A 12,484-nucleotide genomic window follows, 5' to 3' on the forward strand; every position below is an offset into this window, starting at 1 on the left:
ATAACCAGTCCCACTGTATATTATGTATACCACTTTCTATGGATTAATGCTAGATTGAGAAACTTTCATGGAGGTTAAGTACTACAGGAAGAGCTAGCTGAGCAGTATAAAAAAAATTAAAAAGATGAGCAGCATTTGCAGCAAATCATTAGTTTAGCAGTTCTCTTCAATGATTGCTGATAGTCCTAATAAAATTTAAGTCTGAACTTAGAACAGAATAGAACTGTTATAAGAATGTAGACTTTCGCAACCGGTGTCATAGTGATTAAAACTCTTCTTGGTATTATGCCACGTCATTGCTAAAAACTAACAACAATAATAAACTAAAACCGACATTTCGGCCGAATTGCAACGGCCTTCCTCAGGGCACAACTGGTTTTGCATGGGGATAGGTGCTTCTATTTATTACAGACTATCGATGTCTGACGTCACTGTTGTAAAACTTTTAATTGGCCCTCTAATATGATTGGCTAGTCATGACATAAGGGAAGATGGAAGGAAAGAGGCTATTCGTGGATGTCCATGTCGTCAACGATTGGTAGCTGTGCGCCAATCAGCATTCGGCTTCTGGTCGGCAAGTTTTCCTCCTGGTGTGCGCAGAAGTGGACTGACAGTTGCTCTACAGCTGTTTGTGCAGATACGTCCGTGTCCCATGTAGCTTCTGCCCCGCGACCGCTCGCGGCCCGTTGGGAATGAGATGGCCGGCAGCCAGGACACCAGGAGCTTGTAGCCATCTTCTCTCTTGATGTTGTCAGGCTACTTAATAATTTTGATCGCCTAGCGTATTTTGCATTCTAGCATCCACGATTCTTTCGCCAGTACTCGGGCTTCCTGGAACCTGATAGGTTGTCCACTGTCACGGTGGTGCTCCGCTATCGCCATTTTACTATGTTGTTGTAATCGTACATAGCGTTCCATATTCTGCTACTCGTAAGCTGGTAGGTCTCCCTGTTTCTTCTATGTAGGTAGCTCCACACTCAAAACATAGTTCGTAAACACCTGCAGTGTTAAGATTGTTGACTACATCCTTGGTGGAACCTATTATGTCGTGGATCCTGTGACTGCTTCGAAAAATCGGTTTGAAACCTCGTCGGCGGAGGACGTTGCCTAGCCGTTCACTGACACCTTTTACATACAGTAAGTGTACCAGTGGAAGCTTCTCATCTTTGCCTTCTTCTCATGTTCTGCTCCCTTTGGTTTTAGCTACCTTTCTTATGATGATGTCATCATAGCCGTTGGCACAAAACACGTGTTGTAGCTCATTTTTAGTTGGTTTTAGTTTATTATTGTTGTTCGTTTTTAGCAATAACGCAGCATAATACCCAGAAGAATTTTAATCACTAGAATAGAACTGTGTTGAAATTACTGAACATTTTAGTACAAAATTGAAATTTAGCACTTTTTCTCTGACTGCTGATAGTCCCAATAAAATTAAAGGCCAAGCTTGAGTGTATAAAACCGACACCAGTAGCAATAGATATAATTTTAGAAACAGATTTATGTCCAGTTTTTCTTGAAGAAACATAAGGAGCAGGACACCACTTTCCCATGTCTTTATGCTGACAAATCATTAATTGTCCTCTGTACATACACCCACATACATAGATGCAATTTGGAGGGGGTTGAAAGAAATGGCATGGAGTGTACATCATAATTTTCATATTATCCTAATACTTTTAAGAGTAATAAAATAAAATTACTTTACGTTTATACAAAGACAGTTTTGATTACTTATCCTACCTAATAACAGCTTGGTGTCATTACAGAACCAGGCAATCAGGTAATTAAGGAAATAACTGAAGGGGTCAATGGAAGAAGGTGCATAGCCTTGGTTTAGCAAGTATTGGTGTGGTCACATAATCCGTTGTGCTTCTGAACGTTTTGGTACAAAGCAATATTTCTGTACTGCTAAAACATACTGTATGATATGTAAATTGCTTTGTTTCGTTGTATTTATGTTCTTGATTTTGAAGTTCATCAAACCTATAACATGCAATACCTTACAATATGTTTTTAAGAGTTACCCATTTCTTCTGCCAACCCCTTCAGGTCTTACATTGTTCAATCTGCCAATTCATCATTGCAGCAGTAGCTGACACACTCAACTTCACCCACTCAGCACATTGCAACTGATCTTATTGTTATCGATTATGTCTAAACATGTGTTCTTTTAATCTATGTTTACACCTAAATTGAACTAAACAATGAGGACACTGAAACTGTGATTCTGTCCTACATTCACATTTCAAATGTCTTTGCAAATCCCTGTGATGCCGGTATGACCTATCACAAGCCACGCACTCGAAGCAACTGTTTGATGTCCAAGACTGACCTGTGAGGGAGAATCAATTAATTGACACTGAAGTTTGTTCTCTAGGGGCTGTGTCAGTCCCTTCTGCACGAGGAAACTGCATTTTTTCAGTAAAAGATTCTCCGTCTCAGAAAGAACTCTCATGGCAATACCGTTAACATCACTGGTATTCTGAGACTGGGTATCATCACAGTGTAAGACGACATATTTCATACCATATTTATTAAAACCATTGGATTTCTCTTTCTTTTGTTCTGTAAATGCTTCTAAAATACTATTTTCCCCATTCGGTGTTGAATATGCTGTGATTCTCACCACCGAATTCAAAGGTTTTGCTGAAATCAATTCTTGACCTGATACAGTCATTTCACTGAAAGTCCCTTCTCTGAAAACAGGCAACTGGCTGGTCTGAGATGCCCCAGGTTTTGGATCTGAAAACATAATATGAGCCAAGTTACTTTTATCTGGCAGCTCTGATCTCTGAAGTGGAAAATTACAGTCCACTGTGTAAGACGGCAGTATCAAACCTTGTCGGGGTGGTGGCTCTTCCCTTGAGGAATTCCAAATGATTTTTTCGTGTTTGCGAGCAAGCGTTGAAATGGGAGTCACTTTTGTACAAAGGTGTTTCTGCAAACAGCCTGAATGAGAGCTGCTCCCAGATACTGCTAACAATTCTGAAGAGACGCACTGTTTGTAGCTCACAGGTGACACGCAACACTGAGGTGAGTGTTCAGAATATGTGGAAGATTTGTTTCTCCTTTTGTGTGCCTGTTTATTCTCTGATACTGTGTTGCCATCATATGATAATCCTTTCACTTGCAAGAAATCAGCTGGCTGCAGTAAAGCATCAATTTCATCCTGTGGCACAAGTACTTCACCACAATACATGAATTCCATCAGTGCCTTCAAGATATGGAAGTTTACACCAAGTAGTATGATAATGGGATGTTTTCTGCAGTGATGACTGAATAACACCTCAAAATACTGACTACAAGTTGAAAGCATTAGCTTGTGTGCTTTTAAATACTGGCTCCCAGTACCAATTGTACAATCAGAGAAACTTTCAGTGTCTAAAAGGGTGTCAAAAACAGACTTTAATGTGCAGTAAAAAGTCAATATACTCAATTTGATCTTTCCTTCTTTCCAATCCAACACATTCTCCCTCTCAATATCATTCCTGAAGGGATTACAGACACAAGATTAGCATAATTACAGCATGCACAAAGGAATTTAAGAAGTCATTATTTTGACATTGCAGATGCAACTGGAATGGAAAGAAACTGTAAAATGTAGTACCATGGTAAGTACCTTCTGTCAGCATTTTACAGTATTTGTACATAGCTGCAGATGGTGTGGGTGCACTCTTTACACAAAGTTCAGCTTCTGTTCACAATTTACTCCATGTACTGACTAATGTTGTCAGCAGTCAAGTTTTTTTTACTCCAGAATTCAGCTGCTTCATTACAATTACAACAATGAGCAAAAAGTCCTTCTGGTTGCAGGGCAACTGCTCCTTCCTGAGGTTCTCATTTTGCTGACCTAGTGTGCAGACAAATGTTAACAAATTTCACTAAACTAGCACAAATAAATATATAAATATCTTTTAGAAGTATTAATTATTTACAATGTTAGTGTAAAAAAATAATGCATATTCCTGCCTTGAACGGTATGTAAAATAAGGGAGAGGGACCCATGCAGCTATACAGTGGATCGACATGTGGAGCACAGAAACACATAACAAGAAATAGCATTCACACTAGGTTTCGAGTTCTTGCTCTTTTTCTAGAATAAAATTACACGGGTGTGTGTGTGTGTGTGTGTGTGTGTGTGTGTGTGTGTGTGTGTGTGTGTGTGAGAGAGAGAGAGAGAGAGAGAGAGAGAGAGAGAGAGAGAGAGAGAGAGAGAGAGCTTGGAATGCTACTGTGAGTAGTGTCTCCTGATATGTGTTTCTGTGCTTCATGCACAGTCCGTGGCGGGTGATTGGCTGCCAATATTAGTGTAATATATGTAACCCTTTAACACTAACACAGTAGTATGTGTACGGTATGTCAAAAGTAGTGTATCAAATAATATATTCTAAGACCACTTTGCTCAGTGACCTAGTATTTAAAAAGGCTGCCACAGCCTAATTTTCAGATACTGAGTGGTGAGCATGATCTACACACAGAATTAAAAAAAAAAATGTCAACAGTAAGCATGCAATATGAAAAAACTGGACAGGAATTTGATAAATCTGGAAAATCAGCCAGTCAATTTACAAAATTGTCCAACAGCCTACCCCCTTGAAGGACTTTCTAACTTTTGTCAACCAGTAATGTCTGCTTAGGAACACTACAATGTGTTGTACAATGTATCATGCAATAAAAACAGTGCGAAGATTGTTGTAGCATAACACTGGATGAAGCCAACGCAACTATGTGTTTCAGGGTCCGAGCCCTGTTGATGTTTTCATTTTATGCACACTATTTCATTGACCAATCCAGCCATTTTCTTCACGTGCTGCGACTTGTGCTGTCCTGTTTACTTGCAACCTGGATTCCAAACAGACTGTTCAGAGTCCAGGCAGTAAGTACACAGAACAGCACAACTCACAGCACCTGAAGGACACAACTGTGTTGATTGTCGAGATATTTTTCATAGATACAGAGTATTGTTCAGGTGGACAAGGAAAGAAGGGAAGGAGAGAGGCAGAAAACAATGTTATGGCTTGAAGATAAGGTCATTAGAGACAGAGTACATGCTCCAGTGGTGCTGAAATGAGGAACAAAATTGTCCTTTCCGAAGGACTCATCCCAACATTCTCTTGAATTAATGTATGAAAATTGCATACAGTATAAATGGGGGGGGGGGGGGGGGGGCAAATCACATTCCTCCCAGGTGAGGATTATAACATAGCATGCTAGAACTACCCCGCCTGCAATGATTACGCTCTTGTTAATAATTAATTCTTTTTCTACTAAGTTTTCAACTTTCATCTAGTTGTGCATGTACAAAATGTCTGAGGAGGAGTATTGAGGAATATGACAGGAACGATTATTTGTAGCACAAAACTCCATATCGACACATGCTCCATTCTGGATGGCTTCCTAGGTTGAACACATTTAATGTAAAGTGTTATTAATTTCTTGTATTATTCAATACATTATTAAGTTTGTACATGTACAACAGTTAGTAAATATTACAACATGCATATTAAAACTGTGTGCAGGAACCGAGACTCGAACTCGGGAATATTACCTTTCGTGATCTAGTGTTCACCGATTAAACTACCCAAGCACAACTCATAACCTGTCCTCACAGCTTTACCTCTGCCAGTACCTATCTTCTACCTTCAAAATGTCACAGAAGTCTACAAAACTTGCAGGTCAGCACTCCTGGAAGAAAGGATACTGCAGAGATGGGGCTTAGCCACAGCCAGGGGATGTTTACTGAATGAATTTTTCACTCCTGGAAGAAAGGATATAGCGAGACATGGTTTTGCTACAGCCGGGGGGATATTCCCAGAATGAATTTTTCACTCTGCAGCAGAATGTGTGCCGATATGAAACTTCCGACAAACATCCCCCAGGCTGTGGCTAAGCCATGTTTCCGCAACGTCCTTTCTTCCAGGAGTGCCAGTCCTGTAAGTTTTGTAGGAGATCATCTGTGAAGTGGGGAAGGTATGAGATGAGGTTCTGTATGAAGTACAACTGTGACAATGTGTGGTGAATTGCGCTTGGGTACCCGAGACAGTAGAGCACCTGCTTGTGAAATGCAAAGTCCCGAGTTTGAATCTTGGTCAGACATCCGGTTTAGTCTGCAGGAAGTTTCATATCAGCGCACACTCCACTGCACAGTGAAAAATTCATTCTGATTACAACACGCATTTTACAAAGCATCAATTGAAAAATATGTATTTTTAACTTATTCACCTCTAAGCATTACCACACATGTCACAATACATTTTTTGTACAGTTGACAACAAATGTTTGACTATCCCATCATCAACTTCAGTGAATTTGTGCACTCTTGAGAGAACATGTGTTGCTTGTTGGAGTGCCTTTTGCATATTCCCCAATGAGGGCAGCAGCTTCCACAGTATGACTACACAGTTCATCTTGTGTACTCACATTTTGTTTGTACACCTCAGACTTCATTCAACATCCTAAACAGAAATCTAATGGCATTAGGTCTGGTATCTAGGTGGCCAGATAATTGTACTACCATGACAAATCTAGTGATTAGGGTAACTGTGGTTGAGATGTAAAATGTGGAGTTGTTCTGCCACGCTAGAGGGTCCATTGCAGTGCATGTGAGCAAAGGAACATACTCAAGGTGTTCAACAGACAAATTTTCCAGAACATGCGTGTTACTCTGTCCCATCATCCACTCCTCTAAAATTACTAAATCTATCATCACATTACCAACCGTGCCACACCAAATTCTGATTGAAAAACAAACCTGGAAATTAGTTTTCACAGTAATGTGTGGAGTCACCTGCGACCGTCGATGATAATTACACGTGTTGTCGATTCCATTCTGTATAAACATGGTTTTCATCAGCAACTAGTGTTAATGGAAGCAAATGAAGACTATCATTTACCCAGTGACAAAATTCAAATCATGTGGGGTTGTCGCCAATGTGAAGATTGTGGTTGCGCTGTATTTGAAATGGGTAAAAGTTTTCTGCACATAACTTTCACTATACAAGTGTTTGTGTGACACCACCACCTGCAGAAAGCTGCTGTGTGCTGGTGGTAGGACTATGCTGCACTATTTCAACAACGTGTTGCTGTTCCTGGATAAGCTGTTGAGCAACATGTTCACAAAAAAATCGAAACTTGGAACAATAACTGTTTCATGGTCTGTGTTGAATTTGAGGTGTTGGAAAGTACCAGTGGTATTCTTTGACTGCACCAGGAGCACTACCATTGCAAATGGCATAAACATACATTATATCTGCATATTCTACATTAGTGTAGATGTGTGGCATTTTAGGCAGCACACGTATACACACAGTTAACTGCACGTTCAATGGGCTAGTCTAATGGCAGACAGACATTCCGAGCAGGGACACTGAAAGCAACAATGTCGGTTGGGCTAGAATAAAATGTGAAAGAGGAAGAGTGGGTGAGATACATATATGTGCACAACTAGCCCGAGAACAAATGTGTTCTACCTTGGAAACCATTTGGATAGCATGTATGTCCATATGATGTACTTTGCTTGAAATGAGTATTTCTACCATATCCCTGAATGTTGCCCATACCTCCTAGTATGCCCTTTATAGTATGTGCCAGATCTTTCAAAACATTAACCAGACTGTGCTTCAGGTAGGTTTTTTATTCAGACTACAGTTTTCAATAGTCAGGTCCCAATAGTGTATTTAGTTTTGACAGAAGCCATGTCAATTAAAAGTAACTGCTAATTGAAACTATTGCTATCTTGGGTGATTAAATGTTTTATTCTTTAAAAAAATCACTGGTTTACTTGTGTTTTATATTCAGAATAATATGATGCTTAGCTGATCCAGAAACAAAACTGAGACATATTTGTTTCTCTTTACGTAGTGTCAAGCTTCCAGAAAAAAATATCGATAATTAACCAGTCTCAATAAATGTACTGAATGTGTAGCATGCTGACAGGCATAAACAACAACAGTCATACATTTTAAAACCGATAAATAAAAGATTGAGAATTTCATTAACTCATTTTATTTCCATGAAGTCAAGCAATTTTATTCGAGCAAGAGGCCACATGAGTCTGCAATACATCCCCCACTCAATAATGTTAAAATTTGTCTTACTGAATTAAAAAATATAAAAAGGATTCCATGTGTATAATGACAATTGTGAATTATATATATAAAAAACAAAGATGATGTGACTCACCATACGAAAGCGCTGGCAGGTCGATAGAAACACAAACAGACACATACATACACACAAAATCCAAGCTTTCGCAACAAACTGTTGCCTCATCAGGAAAGAGGGAAGGAGAGGGAAAGACGAAAGGAAGTGGGTTTTAAGGGAGAGGGTAAGGAGTCATTCCAATCCCGGGAGCGGAAAGACTTACCTTAGGGGGAAAAAAGGACTGGTATACACTCGCACACAAACACGTATCCACCCGCACATACACAGACACAAGCTTGTGTCTGTGTATGTGCGGGTGTGTGTGTGTGTGTGTGTGTGTGTGTGTGTGTGTGTGTGTACCTGTCCTTTTTTCCCCCTAAGGTAAGTCTTTCCGCTCCCGGGATTGGAATGACTCCTTACCCTCTCCCTTAAAACCCACATCCTTTCGTCTTTACCTCTCCTTCCCTCTTTCCTGATGAAGCAACCGTTGGTTGCGAAAGCTTGAATTTTGTGTGTATGTTTGTGAACGCGATTCAGTCAGACGGGAAAATCATTGTGGCTTTTTGAAGCAATTCAGATACCATCACTTCACAAATGTTTTTCTTCCACAGATCCCCATACATCAACTGCACTCCATTATTTCCCCTAATCTGATTTCTGATTTTGCGACTATATATCTTCCTCACTTCCCCAAATTAAGCAGCAACTAGCAACTTCATACAGGGACCACAGATTCAGCACCTAGAAGCAATGGATAATGGGTGAAGTTAAATGAAAATTTACCCTATTGAGATGTTATGTAGATTTATTATTTAATGCACAAAACAGTCCAGATCACACTTTATTAAGTGTTATGACCAGTTTCGATCAAATTAGGCCACCTTCAGATTGAGTACAGATTACCTAAAGTATGTGACTTTAGCTGTCACCGGCAGCAACTGGTGTGCATTGTTGCAAGGTGACAATACTAAATCAATAACAAAATGACAAGACAAACTAACTGGCCCCTTTATAATAGGATGTTGCACCCCCAAGGGCTGCAGTGTATGTACTAATTCAGTTGGGAAGTGTGTCGTACAGCCACTGTATCTCCAGCTGAGGAAAGTTGGCCCTTAACTGTTGAAAATGGCATTTCACAGCCTAGACAGTGGAACTGGGATAAAGCTAATTCCAACCTGGTCTCTCATATGAGAATATCACTTCATGACTTATTCCCTTCAATAGATGCTTCATGTATGAATTATATTTTCTGTTTTCGAACTGTAATACCGTGACCTGTCCAGTATCCATATAGGTAAAACTACTACTACTACTACTTCTACTACTGAAAGACGGTAGCAGGACACTGTCTTATGAAAGGGGAAACACGTTGATACAGAATGTTTGTGACATATTGCTGTGCGATCCAAGTTCATTGAACTGCTATCAGAGTTGACCTGAAATTGTACCCACAGGCTTCCCACATCACAATACTGGTGATAATATCCGTGTGTTTCTCCAAACCATTTATACAACGTTTTAGCTACCTTCGTCAGTCCTATAATTGCAGACGAAAGATATCTGCGGTAGTGCAGGACTGAGACAAGTTGCTGAAAATTATCTGATGACTCATCTGCAGACTGTGTCCTTCAGACACGGTACCATTCAAAGGACAACTATCAGTGTTGCTGTGTCCAAAGTGGCCTGACCTCAGCTAGTTGAGACCAACTGTGAAGTACGGTACCGGAAGTTCTGAAAAATGTCGATAGGTGCCGCCACAACTAACTTCTGCCGTCGAATACATGTAGTACACAGGCATGCTTTGTAGGCACAAAGATAAATACTGGCGCCAAAAACCTCTGTGTCAGTAAATAAATTAAAAAAAAAAGTGGAAGACGAGCTTTTTTTCTCCGCCCCGAGTTTCAATCACTGCATTTTCATACATTATCCAACGAAGTAAATACAAATTCCGTATTGCTCATCTTCGAATGTAGCAGAATTTCAATGTACTACGAAAATCCGACTGGCAAGACTGCTTGAGATGTTTGTCAATATGGTCAACTCTACGTTCTGAATTTTTTTCCTACCTGTGAGAAGAGATGGTTGCTAATAGGAACCTGATGAAATGTGAATCACATGCATTATTCTTTTCACCATAAGAATAATACGAATATAAACATTTTGCCATGTATTCTTTCGTGTTTGCTGCTATCTCGTTTAAATCCTGTCTGCCTAATAAACTACGAAACTAGAGTGAGACAACAGCAAACGCGGAAGAATATACGTATAGTGTCATGATTATATTCGTATTATTCTTATGCCTAATAGTGATACAGTCAGAAATGAAGCACGACAACTGACTAGATTTTTAAATCTAAGATGGCTCTAATTTTTGTGCAGAATTTGATGTACTAAAGAAGCGGCCGCAAAGATTTTCAAACGGAGAAAAATTTTCGCCCAACTCTCGTTCAGAACAGTCTATTATTTGGTTCTTGTTGATCATTATCAAAGAAAGCAGCAGTTTAAGTAACAACAAATAGCAGTCCCTTGCCATTGTTTCGCTAATGAGACGATTTTTTTCTCTCTCTAATTTTTTTTTAAAAAAAGCGGCAGTAACGCACACAAAAGAAAGCCATGCCGCGAGCGGCGGCAGGCCATAAACACTCACTATCAGAATGCGACAAACAATGCATGACTCAGTACAGTAATGCATTTTCAGCTTAGAGTGACATAAACACCTATAACGAAGAAAACGGCACTTATCAGATCAAAGCAAAATAAGCAATCGATTCAAACCAGGCGAAGCACGTGAAAAAGGAAGGGTACCTGTATAAATACGGACGGAGCGCCTGACGCATAGCAATGGCTACCTGGTAAAGCTTAACTGCTAAGCTTACGACTCGAACGAAACTACTGTAGCTGTATCGTCATTCATTCGACCTAAATTGTCTCTCACATTACAATGGACCAACTTTGTTTCGATTTGGAGGTGCGGCCTAAAACTTTTCTCTCCCCTTGAATTTCGAGTCTCAAATTTCACGTGCGGCTTAGATTCGGGAACTTTCTTTTCCTTTATTTCGAGTCTAATTTTTCAGGTGCGGCTTAGATTCGAGTGTGGCTTAGATTCGAGTGCGGCTTAGATTCGAGTAAATACGGTACTTATGCCCAGACAATGGGCGCATATGAAGGAGTTACAAAGTTGTCAGCACATATGGTCAGATTTGATCAACCAGAACCTTTACAATACTTGTGGTCCCATTCAGCCCAATGTCGGGTCACTGTCATGTCCAGATGCTAAATGAACCTGGCTGTTAGATGATTTGATCATATGCAGACCCACAATAACATTCCTTTCAAATTCTTCGGACGTGCTGCTAGCCTCATGCGAGCATGTGGCTTTTTCTGTGGTCTTCTGCAATGCTCACTATCAGACACAGTGTACACCCTGTCAGGCCACATTCTAGAGGCTTTTCTAACCTCTCAGATCACAGAAACACTAAACATTTACAAGCTTGATGCTGACACTTATGTGCAAAAAATTGCATCTGAATTTCACCATTCTTTCTAGTGGCATAATACTGTTTTTGTCTGGATGTTTCATTATTAAGGTAGCACTGAGTTAAGAGAATAGTATCATCACAAATACTCACCAAATTGTCTCAAACAATGTCCATACTTGTGTTTTCCCCCTTTTCAATTTTTTCTCTCTCTCTCTCTCTCTCTCTCTCTCACACACACACACACACACACACACACACACACACACACACACACACACTTGTACAACAAGAAATGCAACACAGACAAGTGATAAGCAAGACACTGGCACAGACAGTGTAACCATTCACAGCAGGCAGACAGAAGCAGATTGATGCACAATAGATTCAATCAAACAATCAAGGACTAAATGAAGTGCTAAGCTGCTTCAATAACTGAGATTTATAAGCTTCACACTGGCTGCATAACACGCACAAAAGCATGTCCAGAGAGTAATGTTTATTTTCTTATCCATCCTCACTGCTTTACAATCTCAACACCTTCTCTCCCATTCACTTCCCCGGGTCCCGATCGACCCAGTATGCGACCTTCCAGGACATCGATCACCTTCTCTCCGATCACCTCCGTCCACATTAAACCCAACAACCACCAACAGTACCTACATTTTGACAGCTGCCATCCCTTCCACAACAAAAAATCCCTCCCATATGGCCTGGCTACCCAGGACAGCATATCTGCAGTGACAATAATTCCCTTTCCCAGTATGCTGAAGGTCTCACAAAGGCCTTCACTGACAGGCACAATACCCCAAACCTAGTATGCAAACAGATTTCCCGTGCCATATCCTAACACTGCTATAATCCTC

At 40.2% G+C, this 12,484-nt stretch overlaps 1 protein-coding gene across 1 annotated transcript in view; it reads right to left on the reverse strand.

Moving 5' to 3' along the window:
* The window catches only part of LOC124717301 (longitudinals lacking protein, isoforms N/O/W/X/Y-like), a 35,812-nt gene extending 27,571 nt beyond the window's left edge, over positions 1-8,241 (reverse strand). The window contains exon 1 of the mRNA XM_047244127.1: positions 8,182-8,241. The gene's annotated coding sequence lies outside the window, so the exon portion shown is untranslated. The remainder of the gene's footprint in view (positions 1-8,181) is intronic.
* Between the last annotated feature and the right edge of the window lie 4,243 nt (positions 8,242-12,484).

This window comes from Schistocerca piceifrons, chromosome 9, assembly GCF_021461385.2.
Source record: "Schistocerca piceifrons isolate TAMUIC-IGC-003096 chromosome 9, iqSchPice1.1, whole genome shotgun sequence".
NCBI lineage: Eukaryota > Metazoa > Arthropoda > Insecta > Orthoptera > Acrididae > Schistocerca > Schistocerca piceifrons.